Raw genomic sequence first — 16,038 nt, 5'->3', positions numbered from 1 at the left:
TTTATTTTAATGCCAGAAAAGACTTGCCCATGAGAGCCCGTGCAGCAGGCTCAAGGACTGTTCCCAGCTGCTTTGAGCAGCGATGTCAAATTATCTTCTGCATTCTCAGTTAGTAAAAGCTGCATGAGCAAGACACAGGATCCTGCTATGATGGCTATTTCAGTAAAAGTGCATCCCTTCTGATGTTGCCAAAGTGCCAGTTGCGGGATGAAGACAGTTCACAGCCAATTACACTGAGTGATGGATTCATATTTCTTGATCAATGACTTTGAAGCCTTCTGGAACAACACTGCACAATGATCCCTCATTCTTAAAGCCCAAACAAGATGAAAAGTGACATGCAGAAGCAGGAGTCAGAATTTCAGGCATGCCAGAGCTAGTTCTGACCAGCCTGCCTGTAGCAGTGCTCCTGAACTGGAAGAAACTGCAATCACTCCAGCACAGAGGAAGGGTTTGATGGAAACAAGCAGCTACAGAGATTATTGGAGCAGGAACACAATTGTCTCAAAAGCATTCCCATTTAGCAAAAGCAACATGACAATTTGAAATCTAGGGCTGAATACTTGTGCTGCCAATTGGTAGAAGTTCAGATTTCAGGAGCTTTGAAACACAGTGGAAAATGGGAGCTTTGATGAGCTTCAATACACTTCAGTGTGGCAAGGCATATTATTACAGCTGATTGGGCTTTCCTTACGTGTGTGAAGCAGGGTCACCAAAGTGTGTGGTGTTTAAAATGGTCTTTGACCCTGTTAAAGCCTTCCTGGTCTCTTCATTAAACCCCTAAAAGTTTGTGCTAGATCATCCAAAGGAACTGTTTCATCCTTCAAAAAACACAGCAGTCTCCGGAAAGGAAATGGTTTTGATCCACACATTTTGGTCTTGTTAAATAACTATAAAAATAATAATTATCCAATCATGACTGTGTGATGCCTATCCAGGAGAAACAGCACGTGCATCAGTATTTTACTAAAGGAAAAGGAGGAAGAAGAAGAGGAACCCACCTCTGTAAGTCCCTGAAGAAGAACAGATGTTCCCTGGGAGCATTTCTGTGTGGAAGAAGTTGCAGCTGGTGCCAGCAGATTTTCTGGATCCCACCTTTCACCCTTTTTCTGCAGGTGCCTGGGAAGAAATCAAACACCAGGTAATAAAAACTAAAAAGGATAAAAGCACAAGAGTAAGACAGAAATGGAAAGATGAAAAATCACTGAAATGATGGGAATAAAACCATCATGCTATTAGTTTTCCAAATGCTTTTGAAGCTAAAGAGGCATTTAGATTTGTTAGGTTGCACTTTTGAAACTTCTGTGGTAAAAGCTGCAAACAGTTAACCTGAAAGAAGCACAACAAATTCACCCTGTTCTGATCTTCTGATATGCTACCACTTGTAAGCTCCCTTAAAAAATGCCTTTTGCAACTAAAAAGCGTGCCACATGTTTGTAAATGGGAAATTAAAGATAAGAAATCCTGAATAAAGTCAGGCTACTGGATATTTACATTCAAAGTGCTTTGCAACTATCAGTCAATTACCTCAGCGTGTTTTCTGGCTGTCTCCAATCTGGCTGAAAAATGCAAGCTCACGACTTCTCGGTGAGATAGGTGTTATTAACCTGGTTTTCAGAGCTGGAAGCTGAGACAGAGCAGAAGTGGGTGGCTCACCCTGTGTGGTGCTGGTGCCAGAGTTGGAAATGGAACAGTTTGTTTCAACATGTTTCCACCTCAGGATTTTGTAAGCCTCCATCCCAGAGGTGAATTGAAATTTTGGTATCACAGGACAAAATATGCCTCCTGATGCTCACACAACCCATTTTTCTTCTTGGGCTAATTATAACATAAATATTCCTTGTTCATGAAATCCTACTTTTATCTCAATGTTTCCCTTCATTGCTGGCTCCCCACTGTTCCAGGACAGGAAACTCTGTATTCTTATAACTAGACTCATTTTTTAATTTTCTTTTTAGGCAAGATTAGGATGAGCAGTGGGAGGACAGAGGTATGGGCTGGTGGTATTTCTCAGTATCAGTTGTCAGCATACAAGGCAAAATGGGATACACATATCCAGACTTCTCTGTTTGCCTTGCTGGCAGACTGTATGATTCCTCTTTATTGCCTTTATAGTCTTTTGACTTTTTCCCTTAAAAAGAAACAACCAACCTTCAGTTCCTTAGGGAAGGACAGGTAGTGGGTTTTACATCCAATAAGGAATTTATTCTGGAACACTCATTTTTAGTCTGATGTTGGTCATAACAACTCTTCTCCTCTACGGGAAGTCATTCAGTCTGCTCTTGCTATTAAAGCATTTATTTATGATTTTTTTTTTCAATGACAGCTCACTTTGGGCCCAGGTAAAAGTGTTTTGGAGTCAGAGGAAGATTAGCTGTTCTTCATTCATTATCAGAGGAAATTACTACACTTTTTCCTCCCCAACATCCAAGGAAATTTTGGATCCCCTGTCCAAACTCCAGGCAAGGCTCCCCTAATGGAAGGTTTTAAATAGTTAAATACAATGGCTTTAGACTTTTCACTCATTAGAGTAGCTCCTAATACATGACATGCCATTTTTTCTTGAACACCATGGTGATGTGAGTCTCCTGTTAAAGCCTAAAGATGGAATAATTGAAAATGGATAAGTGACCTTGAAATGTCCTGTCTTTCTGACAGTCAATAGGCACTGTGCACATTAATTAGTGTTTTGCAGATTCTACTTTTAATATTTACCAAAGCAGAAAAGCTTTCCCTCAGTCAGTCAAGGGCAGGAATGCATAGCCTGTGACTGTTGACATATTCACATTTATCATGCTTTCTTTTATACTTTATTTAATTTGCAAGAGTGCATTTAATATTTTGTTAAAGAAAGCTCCATTGAAAATATTTCTTTATTACAGCTTCATCTGAAAACACGCCTATGAATAGCAAATTTGATCACAAGCACTATAGGGCAGCTTCTTGTTATCAATGACAGAAATGTGATTAAAAGGACACACAAATACGATTTTTTGGACAGGACATTAACTCAGAGGTTATAAATGCAACTTGTCAAATTTTATCAACATGATCATAACCAAATCCTAATTTTAGTGTGACTTTAAAAAGAAGAAATCTTTGTTTTCATCACATTTAATAATAATAATAAAAAAAACCAAACAAAACGCCCTGCAAAAAAAAAAGATTGGTTAAGGTTTACATTTAGCCACTTCTTCTTAATCAGAGAAAAGTGAAATATCAGACAAATGCCAATACATATCAAAGAGAAAATTTTAACAGCACTATCTATTTTATTGCTAAATTATTTCACAAGTCTCATAGGAACACTGGAGACCAGACTAGACAAGACACTGATGAAACAGAAGGCAAAACAATCCTGTGCTAATAGAAAAGTGAACAGGATGAATGTTTTCCATTCTCTTTAGTGCTTTTCTGCATGGCCTGTAAGTTATTGCAATCAAAGGACAGATAAAATTCCTTGCTGAGATCTTTCTGGCTCCTTCAATATTTTTTTATTAAATGATGGCACGATTAGACTTCTATGAATGACAAAGTAAATAATTTTAAATAAGGAACTGCAACACTTTTGTTCTTTACCTAGACGAAGGGTAATCATACTGCATTTGTTGACTTTGAAGACAAATATCCTTGTCAGGGGATGCCTAATTGCCAGCCATTACCATATGTGCTTGCAGCGTTTGAAATATGCACTCGTGTTCATAAAGGTAACTCAAGCCAGAGTCAACTCTCCACACCCAGCCAAATTTTGATTTTTCTGGTAGAATTTGCCTGCCTGCCTCTTCTGGGGGCTGCTTGGATGAAGTGCACTGAATTCTGTCCCAGCAGATGAAATAGGAATTCCAGCTGTGAAGGACTCCTGCAATGCAGCCAGCTCCCAGCACAGCTGGCTCCGGGTGAGCTCAGATACTTTCCCCACTCAGGGCCCAACATTTATGAGACAGATTCTCCTTCAAGTAGAGGTTAAGCAAAGAATGACTCTTTGTTTGCTATCACCTTACAGAAGATGTTGGGTAGAATGTGCTGAAGAGGCAGATGGGCCATACCCAGAGCAGTGCTTAGCAAGAGCTGCTAATTCATCCAGGACAGATAAAACTCGGTTATGAATTTACTAGAGCTTGGGCCAATGCTTTGTGCTGCCTCTCTTGATCACCCCTGAAATTCCACGTTTTTACTAGAAACCCAAATTGAAGAGGAATAGGCAATATTGTGTGAACAAAAGTGTTTTCAGTAAATATTGTTAAAACATAGTAGATAATTTTTAATTATACATTCCTGTGCATTGCAAGTGTTGCAGCACAAAGCTAGTCCAAAGACTAGAAGCAAATGCTATTTCATCCTCTCATTATTTAAGCCAGCCAATAATTTCTAAAAATTTTAAATGGGCCACAACAGGAGAAGTTTTATTAGCCATGATGTTGATTAACTTTATGGATGTAAAGAGCAGTTACACTGGGACTGCATGAAAACAAACAGGTAAGATCAAGCACATGCATTTATTTACCCTTTCACGTGCACAAATTGCTTTAATCTGGACAGTTCTTAAGACCATTAAGTTAAGGATCACCAGCTTGTAAGGGGGCTGGCTCTCAAAATGCCATCAAGAAATAAAAATCCTCATCCTTGCTTCAAACTGCTTTCCTACCACAGCAGTAGTATTCAAGCCATGTCTTGTAATTGCTTATTTCTTTGGTGTCACACACATACTCATGGCATTATTGATATTTCCATAAACTATCTTAGTTATTCCCACTCTGACGTATTTATTTGCAGTACTTGATTTTTTAAAATATTTATTTATATAGCTATGAATTAAGTAGCTCCATACAGACTACAAATCAAATCACGTTGATCTGACACAGGTAGATTTCACTGCTAACATTATCCTACTGCAACTGTAGCAACATTTGTGAGAACAGGAGGAGTTTTATCAGAAAGGAAGAACAAAACTGCTCTCAGGCTGCTACTCTGGAATTGTCAGCAGCTCAGGAACTGTTATGTGAAATAGAATATTTTGTTAAAATGTAACAAAAAGTAAAACTTCTAAAAAGTAAATTAACTATCATCTTAGATGGAAAATATATTTTATGGTGTCCTTTTTTGTTTGTGGTTTTTGTTTTGTGCTTTTCTGTTTGTTTGTTTGTTTTTTGGGTTTTTTTGAGGGAGTATGTTTTATTACCATTGAGGGGGTATGTTTTGTCTACCACCTCCCATTTACAACAGTTGCAGGTTTTGGATCAAAGGCACTTAGGGGGGGTAAAAGTAAGACCCAGATGCAGATTTGCACCCCCAGAAAAATTCCCAGGCAAACATGAATCAAAATGAACATGAATTCTCTTGAGGATTCCAAGGTTCCCAAGATAACCTCTTAAAAAGTTCAGTAGGGCACCCCAGGCTCTGCAGGTCCCCTGCACACAGGTGATGCCATCCTGGCTGATTTTGTACCCCTGAGCAGCAGGACCAAGGGAATCCAGAAGTGCCCATTGGAGGAACATCTGGAGGCCATCCACTCCAGCCTGAATGGAGCAGCATGGTCAGCAGGACCAGGAATAACAGGAACGTGCAGGATGCTCACCAAGATTGGGTATGGCCAAGAGCAGGAATGGCTCTGTGTCCTCCTGGCCAGAGTGTGCAGTCAACACTGGATTACAGAGAACAAGGATGCAGAAGACAGAGAAGGAAAATGTTTTCAGGCTCCCTCCTTCTCATGCTACAGCTGAGAGCTTAAGCCTCTTGCAACGAGCTAAGTGCAGCCTGTGTATAAATCATGTCTTTTGCCTGCTAATCAGCTGCATTAAAATTAATAAAATGTAAAGAGAAGATCTAGATTAATTAGCAATTGAGTATGGACTACAGTTTTACTATCTATAGATTTTAGGCACCTGCAAGAAGATCTCTTTAGTGCATAGCACACAGCCAAAAAGCAAAGACATGCATCTATAAATCTCATAAATTTATATTGCACTCTGTATATATAGAATTGCTGCTTGCATGTGGCACACACATTATTACAGCACTGAACAAAGCTGCTGTTCCCAAATTATGCTTTGCAATTCACCTTTCTAAAAACACTGCTATAAGCAATGTCCAGTTTTCACTCTCTGGGTCTGTGTTGCCTCTGATTTTCCAGTTTTCTTGAATGAAAGGGAAGAAGGTCAAATGTCTGGTCCAAAATTCTAGAGGCACTCCCAGGCTCAGCTGGGTACCAGGGCTGGCTTACACCCCACAATCTCCTTGCACCACACAGCATCCCTCAGGGCAATGACAGAAGAGGGTAATGAGATTGCCAGTTATTTTTCTTCATCAAATAAAGTGAGATTGCCAGTTATTTTTCTCTGTGATGTAGTATTTCTTATATTCTAGTTTTAATTTACAAACCTTCTAAGCTGAGGCTGCTACACAGGCTTAAGAGAGGAAATACCACAGAAGTACTCAAAGTAATAAACAGCCCCCAACCCTTTATCATGACCTGCTTGTCACAGCTAGCTTTGATTTTCAGTCCTCCTGATCTGAATTTGTGAAATTGAGTTCTTGGATGAAGCACTGCAGAAGGGATTTTGAAAGCACGCCGACAAAGGGATGGAGAGCTGGAGTCTGTTCCCACAAAATCAGCAATAAAATTGCTTTCAATGAGCTCAGGGTGAGGTGGAGAATGACTCCATGCAGCAGTGCACCACTGCTTCCAGTGACCTGCTTCAGTGGGCTTGAAAGCCCCTTTTGGAGGCAGACAAACTCCATCCTGCTTTGCCATCACACTGAGGTCACTCCCAGCTGCTGGAGACTGGAAGATCTGACACTGAGAACATCGAAATTCCTTTGTAGGCTCATCACATTTTCCAAATGCAAACGTTGAGGCACTTTGGAAATGAATTGCATATGAGAAATTTAAATAAATTAAGAGCTGTAGCTTGCTGGTATCCTAGCATTTTTTAATGATATTAATAGCATATCAAATGGATTGCTCTTCTAAGATAGGTGAATTATCAGAGAGATGGCTCTTATCTACTACAAATGCTCTTTTGTTACATGCTGGGTTCTCTGAAGGTCAGCCATGCTGTGATGTGAGGGACTGTTGCAAATATCACAGAGTTCTATCTTGCACTGTTGCTGCTATTGTAACAAGAATTGTATAAATACTCAACCCTTGACTCTCAGTTTTGACAAAAATGATGGTGTGTCCCCCACACCGAAACAACAACTGCTGCATGGGGAAAACCAAAGTGGGTTGGTGCTTTTTTTCACTTATTGAAATTACAGAGTGAAATGACAGTTTGAGAGGTTAAATCCCAGTCTGAGTTGCAAGTCAAGTTGAACAAGGAAAAATTTTGCTTTGATGAGTCCAGTTTAAGAATGTTGCTGTAATGAAGGATAATTATGATGATGGAAATTAAGGACAGAATTATGATAATTGAAAACTCAGTTGTGGCAGATATTAAAAGACCCTGGAGTTCTGGGGCTGTTAAACATTACCATTAAAATCCTGGTAATTAGAAATACTTGACAAAGGATGGGTGAACATTTAGTAGAACAAAATCTTGGGTAACACTTTCTGATAATCCTGTTAAATTACACACTGTATTACATGTTTATGTCTTCTGTACTGAGACTGCTTGATGGCAGAGTTGCATTCCAGCATCTAAACCTTCCATCTTACTACTTTGGAAATAGATTTAACAGGGGAAAAATAAAAATATAATTAAAAATAAAAATATAATTAAAAATAAAAATAAAAATTTTAAAAAAAGAGAGAGAGAGAGAGAATATTAGAAAACTTCTTGCACTTCATCCCACCACTGTAATCAAGCACAGACAAGATATATAAAGATCTAATTCCCATGAAAGCTAGGTTGTGACCTCATTTTTGGTACAGTACAACTGAAATGTCCCAGTTCCTCTACAGCTGTCTAAAATTCATTTCAAGGATGTAGGGTATGCATTATTCCACTCTCTTTGGTGAATTTTTTTAGCTGCTTTTTCTGTAAGTTAGGGAACTGCTTCTATTTTCTACTTTGAGAGGTCTCCTTAGTTTGTCTTTGGGTTATAAGGAAATCTTCTGTGTAGCGATCAAGTGCAGTGAAATGCCATCTAAAAGTCCAGGGAGATGTAAGATTCAAAGGTAATATTCATAATATTCATAACCAGGATGATTAGATAAGACTTGATTAGTTTGTTAATTATTTTTAACTGTTTGAAAATGAAGTCCTTTGGGGCCTGGGACACAAAGAAGAAAGGAATTTCTAGACTATTCCCACTTGAGCCAATTTAGAAGAATTTACCACTTGACCAGCAACTAGTTCCTATTACTGTAGGGTCCAATTCCACAAATCCACAGTCCTGGCAGCCCCAGTGCAGAGTCCTGGTGCCCACAACCCCTTCTGAAGTGTGAAGTACTTCTGCACCTCCAAACTCCCATCCTGGCCCTGCTGGGGACAGGGATCAGCTGTGCATGACTGACCCTGCTCATGTCATCACTGTTTTAACTCCACATTACAATCCTTGTTTCCCTCACAAACACCTCCTCTCTGAGTGACATGTTTTTAATACACTGTTTTATCTTTGTCTGATACAGGATTTTTATTGCTGAATTTGGAATATTGTATTTAAGACGCTTTTTCCAGATTGCAGATATTTTACATATAAACTGCCTTATATTACAAAAATTATACTCTGCAGTTCTCACGAACAGTCTCCTTCTCATGTCTCTCACATTTTGATCCCTCTCTGTGCATGGCAGAGTGGGTGGGATAACTGCAACCCAGGCTACAGCTCTGTAATACCAGCCTTGGCCAGGGATGGACTGAGCTGTTTGAGGAAACACACTTGAAACAGAATCTTGGGTCCCACCCTCAAATTTCAGCTGTATCTGCACTGTGGGGGCCTCAAAATTCTGATTTTTCTGAGAGTTCCCACCAGGGCCAGATTTCCAGAGGATGGGATGTTCTGCCAGCTCTGTGCAACCTAGCTGCAGGTTAAGTGATAGAGCTCAAAGAAAGGTGAGCAATATTTTAAAAAAAAAAAAAGTTTGGTCCTAAATATTTTTTACATCATATTCAATATTCATAATCATTTATTGCTTTCTTAGCACTCTACTATGGAGTCACAAGACCTAAATAGGTATGACAAATTTCTGCTCCTGCTGGCATCAGGAAAATTACTGCATCGTGTTCCAGACTTTGGGTTCATATAAAGAATTCATGAAATCCATGGCAGCTAAATAAATATGTGCAGCAGCTCATGATGTCTGCACTGAAACATGTCATTCCTCACTCATCTGGAATTGTGTCAGGTCACAACTGATTGAATAGTATCAATTATTAAATATTATCAATTATGATTGAGTATTATTCAGCAGATTTTTCCAACTGCCTTTGGATGATCATTCCCAGCTGGTGACTGACCATGTCAGGCTTCAATGGATTATAGTAAAGTAAAAGATTAAGTACAATTTAAGAGAGTAGAGAGAGAGACTCCACACTAAAAATGCTATTTCCCCTCTCTAGCTCCCATCCAAAGGCACCAACACCATCAGATCTGGGATGGGGTTTACTTTTCCCTTGGGGAATCTTGCTCCATGGCAGCCAAAAACCCAGGAGAGGAGCTGATGTTTGTAGATGTGCCAGCAGCTCAGAGGGAAAAGGACACAACTCAGACTGCAAAAAGAAGATGGAAGAGAGTCAAATCTAATGAAGTATCTGCTCAGGAGAGGAAAGAACCAGAGCAGAATAAAATGTTACAAGAACTGAAAAACAAACAGCTTGTTGCTGGTAGAGATGAGTAATTGCATTGTCCCACATAAGCTGTGGAAAAGGCTGGAATTCCCTGTAGGTAATGACACCACAAGGCCATGGCTCAAATGCTGCTTGTAGCTGATTGAAATTTCTGTAAAAGAGACTTTTAAAGTAATTATTTCTTCCTGATAGTGAGAAGGGGATCTCCCTCATGTTGCCAGCATTTGATGCAAGATATGATTAATTTAATAGATCATAGAATCTTGTTCCAATCCCTCTGCCATGGGCAGGGACACTTCCTCTAGACCAGGTTGCTTAAAACCTCATCCAACCTGGCCTTGAACAGAGGGATGGGGCAGCCACAGCTTCTCTGGGCACGCTGTGCCAGGGCCTCACCTCCTCACAGGGAAGAAATTCCTGATTTCCAGTCTGACCCTGCCCTCTGTCAGTGTGGAGCCCTTGCCCCTTGTCCTGTCACTCTCTGCCCTTGAAAAAAGTCCTTCTTCAACCTTCTTCTAAGTCCCCTTTGGGCACCAGGAGGCTGATATACATCAGTAACATTTATTTCTACGAGAAGGAATATCAGGATGCTGCAGGAAATAACCTGCAAATGCAAGAGTGTGAGCTGTGAAATCCCGAACCAACTTTCCCGATGGTTGTTCCGTGCAGCCTGGCTGCTTCCCAGGGAGCTCAGAGCAGAGTAGTTGAAATAATACCACCATCTGCTGGGCAGCTGGGTAATTCAGGGAGCGGAGAGCTCCTTCGGAGATGAGAGTGTGTGTGACTCCCAGCTCCCTGGTACACACTGGAACATGCCTGGTAAGCCCTCATCACGTAATTCTTAATTATTTCTATTATTGATGCCTGCTGGTGCTTCCCCAGGCTGCTTGCTGTGTAAGACTCAGCTAAATAGATACATAACAAAACATGTCTGCCTTGCATGACACAAGGAGGGAACTGGGGAACATTTTTCACAGCATTTCTGCATGGGGAGCAGCACCCCTAGAGCAGCTGTGCCCTGTGAAAGATATATGATTTTAATTCCCATCAGGACTGGTATCATTTGCTCTCCCAGATCTGTTGCTAGGTCACATGCAGCTGCTCACATCCAGCCTGGCAAGCAGAAACCCAGAAACAGCAATGTCCACTGACGAGTTGAGATGCTTGCCACGGCCAGATGTGGGGACCAGCACGTCACGAAGGCCCAGGAATGGTTCCTGCAGGAATTGTCAGTGCAGCAGGATCACTTGCTGCTGGATGTAGCCTCATTTCTGACACAAGCGTTTTCCAGGGAGGACGTGAGGTGCTGTGACACATGGGTGGCATTCAGCAGCAATGAGCTGCAAAGGCACAGGGCTGCCAGCTCAGCTAACGTGGGCAAGGCTCATCATCTCCTGTAGCCTAAGGCACAAACAGGGATGGCGTGCCTGGAACTGTGAGAAGCTTTTCCCACCCACCAAATGACCAAAGACTTGTGAACAGTTGGATCAGTGAAGGAAAGCTTTCACAGGAAGCAGGAAAAAGGCTCAAGCATGTGCCTGTTGCTGTGGGGAGACAATCTGCTGGTTTCCTCGGTGAAGATGAGTGGAAGCCCTGGTGTGAAAAGTCAGTGAGATTCCCATTTCTGCAGAGGAACTACAGAGCTACACAAGACCTACCCCCATAGGTAGCTGTGACACCTCCAGCTATTTCAGACACCCATGGGGGAAAAGGAAAACAGGATGAAGTAATTCAGGGTCCTGAAACTCCTGCTGAAATTTAAAATGCATCCCTTTTTGGGATGCTCAGAGGAGATGGGATCTGCTGCCTGAGCTGCAAAGGTTTGCCTGGAGGCAGACTCTGCTGGGGAGGATGGTGAGGCTGCATGAAGCACCTGGCTGTGGGGATGAAGAACCTTTTGTTATGGAAATTGTGGAGATTGGGGGAGTAGGTGGTGATGCAGAGGATGAGGGAAGGCACAAACTTAGGCCAGGTCCTGCACTAGTGTGGGCATGGATGTGGCTGCAGCCCTGCTGGGACCTCGCCAGGGCTTCCTCCTGGGATGATCAGTACAAAAAAATATCCTGGGATATTTAAATTGCTTCTTTCCCCTGTTTTTTCTGTGCTATGGAAACTTCTTCTATGCTACAGAACTTACTATGGCTCTCATTAAAAAAATTAAAATAACAATAAAAAATAAAATAATTAAAAATAACAATAACAATAAAATATAAAAATTAAAGATAAAAATAAATTTAAAATAAAAAATTAAGAAATAAAAATATTTTTAAAATAACAATAGAAATCCTTCCACTATATTTATTCACTTATGTTTACTTATAAATCAAAATTAATAGCTTCCGATAGCCAAGGTGCAACTTTTCCATCAGGAGCAGGAGCAGCAGTAGGTGCTGTGCATTTATAATGATTAAATACCATTGGTGTGTGTCACACACATATGAAGCTGTACCACGAGCTGACTATCTTATCCAGAAAGGACCTGGCTGGCAATTTTTTATGTTTTTTTACACCCAGCTATCCTCTGGTTCACGACAAAACACCACTACATGAGGTGCCCCTGCTTCAGCCCAGTTTCTAAAACAATGCAGAGAATGAGGTCAGAAAGGTTGAATTAAAATTAGGAGTTCATCACAACTATCCAGGAATTCTTTTCCTTGAGCCAGCTAAGAGCAGTCACATTACTTAATACCACAATGTCAAATTATGGGAGAGATCATTGTAACACTGCCAAAATACCAAATAAAGTGGGGAGAGGGTATTTTCAGTTCAGCTGTGGAATGACCACATCTGAACAATCCTCTGAGTATTTTTGACCTGAATGACCTTCAGGCTGTGACCTTCAGACTCTGCTTATTATATTTATAAATGAATACAAATAAATAAATTTGCTTCTCCTGGAGCAACTCTTTCAGAAAACATTGTGTGGAGGAAGGAAATCTATTTAAATGCAGTATTACAGCTGGGTCATCTGAGACAGTTCCGTGTGCTTTGCAATAGCTTTCTTGCAAATACCAAGTGCCAGAATTTTTTTCCATATTTTCCTTCTCCAGTTTTTTGATTTAAAATATCCTGTTTATTTTTGAAGTGTCACTTTAGCTGAGCCATGTGTTATCATCAAGGCATGCTCCTGTAGTTAACCCAGGAAAATACTGTTTTCAGGGAAAGCAGTATTAAAGCTATTGGTGCAATAAATTATTTCCCTTTGTATGGAGATCAAGTAATTGAGTGCTTACTTCAGAAAAGACAATACAACATATATAGTGAGTCCATTAACAGCAACAACAAATCTTTTCTGCCTCTAGAGGAAGAATTAATTATTTACATGTTTCTCATTAACTTTTTACCTACTGTTAACAGTAGGTTTTTAAGAGAGTCCCTTTCTCTCTGTGATCAAAGCTTTCAACAAGCCCATCTACAAGCATCATATTTAACCATTTTAAGTTATTTGCAGCCCGTCACCAAATGACATTAGCAATTTTTAGGAAATGCTGCAGGTATGCCAGAAATTCCACAGTCTTTTTGAGATGCCAATGCTTTCATCCACTGCCCTTGTGTAAATGTTAAAATACCACCTATATCTTGCCTCCACCTCACAAAAAATAACAAGAAACCTCACGAGAGACTGGAATCTGCCTGTAGACTCCAGATCCATGGGTCTGGTGGTCATGTATTTCCCTGGAGTTTAATCTCTGCTTTAGCATCTCCTGGAAGAACAGGTAGTGGAATCCTGGCCAACAGAAAATGGGTTCACACTGCTATTTTAGGGGAAAACATTGCAAGTTTTTTCCAACTAAGCCTGGAGTCAGTTTTGGTAAGACAGACTCAGAGAAACTGGTGATAAAAGGGTCTTCATAATTCATCTGAAAATCTTATAGAATCGTTGAAATTCTCAGTAATTTCAGCCAAAAAAATGGACCAAATTGCATTGTGTTTTGGTACTATTTTGACTCAGATCCTAAAACCCAGAACTTATCAAAAATATTTCCATTTATTCTTTGATTTAATGAACCACTTAGACCCTCATGTATCCGTGAGTTTGTGCAACTGAATCTTTTACTAATTGATTTGCCTTCCAAAGAATTTAAATAAATCAGAACCAAAACCACAGCATTACAGAAGGTTAATATAATGGGAATTAGATTCTCAGATTCACTGATTCACACTAGAAAAGGAGGCATGCCTTTCCAAACTGTTGAGATTCCTTTACACCGCTGAAGAGCCCCATTCCCCAGATTCTCATCTCCAGTGCTGGGCTCTGCAGGGCCAGGGGGATCCTCACTCAGGGGCACTGGGGTAGGCTTTATCCAAAAGCTGGAAATGTGGCTGATGCAACAGTTCCTGCTCCGTGAAACAGCCAATTTCTGCTCTGTGACCCCCTCCAAACTCGAGGAAGCACTTGTGATGTGACAAGCCAGACTGTTCATTTCATCAGGCATTGCCCAGCACCAGCTGCTCCTGAGGAAAGTTCAGCAAACTTGATAATGAGCACTGGGGGAATAGCAGAAGTTCCTCTTCAGCTGAGCAGTAGTTGGCTCACATCTTAAATATTTTATGCCCACTATACACTCAAAAATGCTGTGAAAGGTCTGTGTAAGCTCTTGGTTTTCATATTGGTGTTTAGCCTATGTTAAACACACAGAGAAAATTCAGTGTTCTGTAATGCTATTGAATATCACAGATCTAAGATTTATTACCGAAGGAAATTGCACTGAAGGAACTTACTGGAAACAAAACAAAACCTGTGACTCCGTGATGGATGACTTTGTTCTCTAGTCTTACACCAATTATTTACCAAAGCATTTGTTACATTTGACTTTAGGCCAAGCAAGGATGTGAGCTGACATTTTCTAGAATATTTTAAAGAATTGACAATTTGCAATACATTAGCAAGCCCAAAAAGGAGCAAAGCACATTAAGATGGAGTTATAAAATCAGATACCTTGATAACTTAGCCAGTGGTATTTAGTCATAATTTAGCCATTGGTATTGAGTCAGTTCCACTAAGTGTGTAACAAAATGCTGTAACAAAATGAATCATAAGCTCCATGTCCCTTAATGCAAATTATTGAGTTAACTCTTCAGCAAGATGCCATTACCTGCAGTGATTACACGTTCACAGCATGGGAGTCAGAAGCAAATCTGGCAGGTGCAAACATCTGCTTCTTTTTTTATAGCTGCAGAGAAGTGTCCTACAACCCAGTGTGCTTCAACTTGAACCAGAATTTTATGAAGCTCTGAGAGTTCTGGGGAAATTCTAAAAAAAATCAAGCTTTCATTCCTCCTGTGCAATTTTCTGAGGACTTATTTAGCTTCATCTAGGTTCTCTAGCTGGAAAAAAGGTTTGGCTGAATTTTTGAAAGGAGTTCTGCAGACCATTGTTTTAGGCCAATAAAACTTAAAAAAAAATATATTATATATATATATATAATATATATATATAATATATTATATATATAATATACAATACACAATGTATAATATTATATATTATATATTATATATTATATATTATATAGTATATAGTATATATTATATAGTATATATTGTATAGTATATAAATAAAATTAATATGAGCTAACAGGAAACACTGATCTGAGTGTTTTATTGTGGAAAACACACACAGAGCAGGTCTGTCTTGTTTGCATTGTGAGATGATTCTGAAAATGAGCTTTGAGCTGCTCTGGCACCAAGCTTGAACCAAAAGGGTCTGGTCAGCCCCTTCAGAGCCAAAGGTGAGGGAGAGAGTTGGTTGGGGTGAAACAAAAAAAAAAATCACCTTTTATCCACAGCTATTAGAGAAATAACTGCTTTAATGGCCTTTCAACCATTAAAAGGCAGAATTAGAGGCTGAATTGGAGTATTCAATTAACAAGCAGTCAGCTGTGTAAAACCCATCATGTGACACTGAGGCCGTAAAATCCAAACAGGTAAATGTTATTAAAGCCCCTAATAAAGTAAAAATGTTTTTTCTTGGGTTTATGTAGATAAACACCAGAATGCTTTCATAAGATTTGCTCTGATACACCACTAATTTCATGTCCCTGCATTGCGCCGGTTTGAGCCACAACAAAAAATAAAGCTGAAAACAGAAAAATTATCTCTGCTGCACTTGTTGTGTTTTCATGGACCCTCAGAAGCAGCAACTGCAGAATTTTTGGGTGGTTCACAGCAAAACTCATGTTGCCAATCAAACTGAAAGGATAGAAAAGCAACTGGAGAAGGAAGCAACAGGAATAACTGGCTGAAGGCAAGATTTGAATTTTATGAATATTAGAAGCTAAGGGCCATTACACTGAAGGTGAAATGTCCC

General features: G+C 39.9%; 1 long non-coding RNA gene across 1 annotated transcript in view; it reads right to left on the bottom strand.

Annotated features, from left to right (window-relative positions):
- LOC135309229 (uncharacterized) overlaps positions 1-16,038 on the bottom strand; it is a 45,859-nt gene that overhangs the window by 1,818 nt on the left and 28,003 nt on the right. Inside the window, exon 2 of the long non-coding RNA XR_010369523.1 lies at positions 1,002-1,119. This is a non-coding gene — a long non-coding RNA (uncharacterized LOC135309229). The remainder of the gene's footprint in view (positions 1-1,001; positions 1,120-16,038) is intronic.

Source organism: Passer domesticus, chromosome 10 (genome assembly GCF_036417665.1).
Source record: "Passer domesticus isolate bPasDom1 chromosome 10, bPasDom1.hap1, whole genome shotgun sequence".
NCBI lineage: Eukaryota > Metazoa > Chordata > Aves > Passeriformes > Passeridae > Passer > Passer domesticus.
The sequence above is the reverse complement of the archived record's forward strand: the minus strand, read 5'-3'. Positions and strand labels throughout refer to the sequence as shown.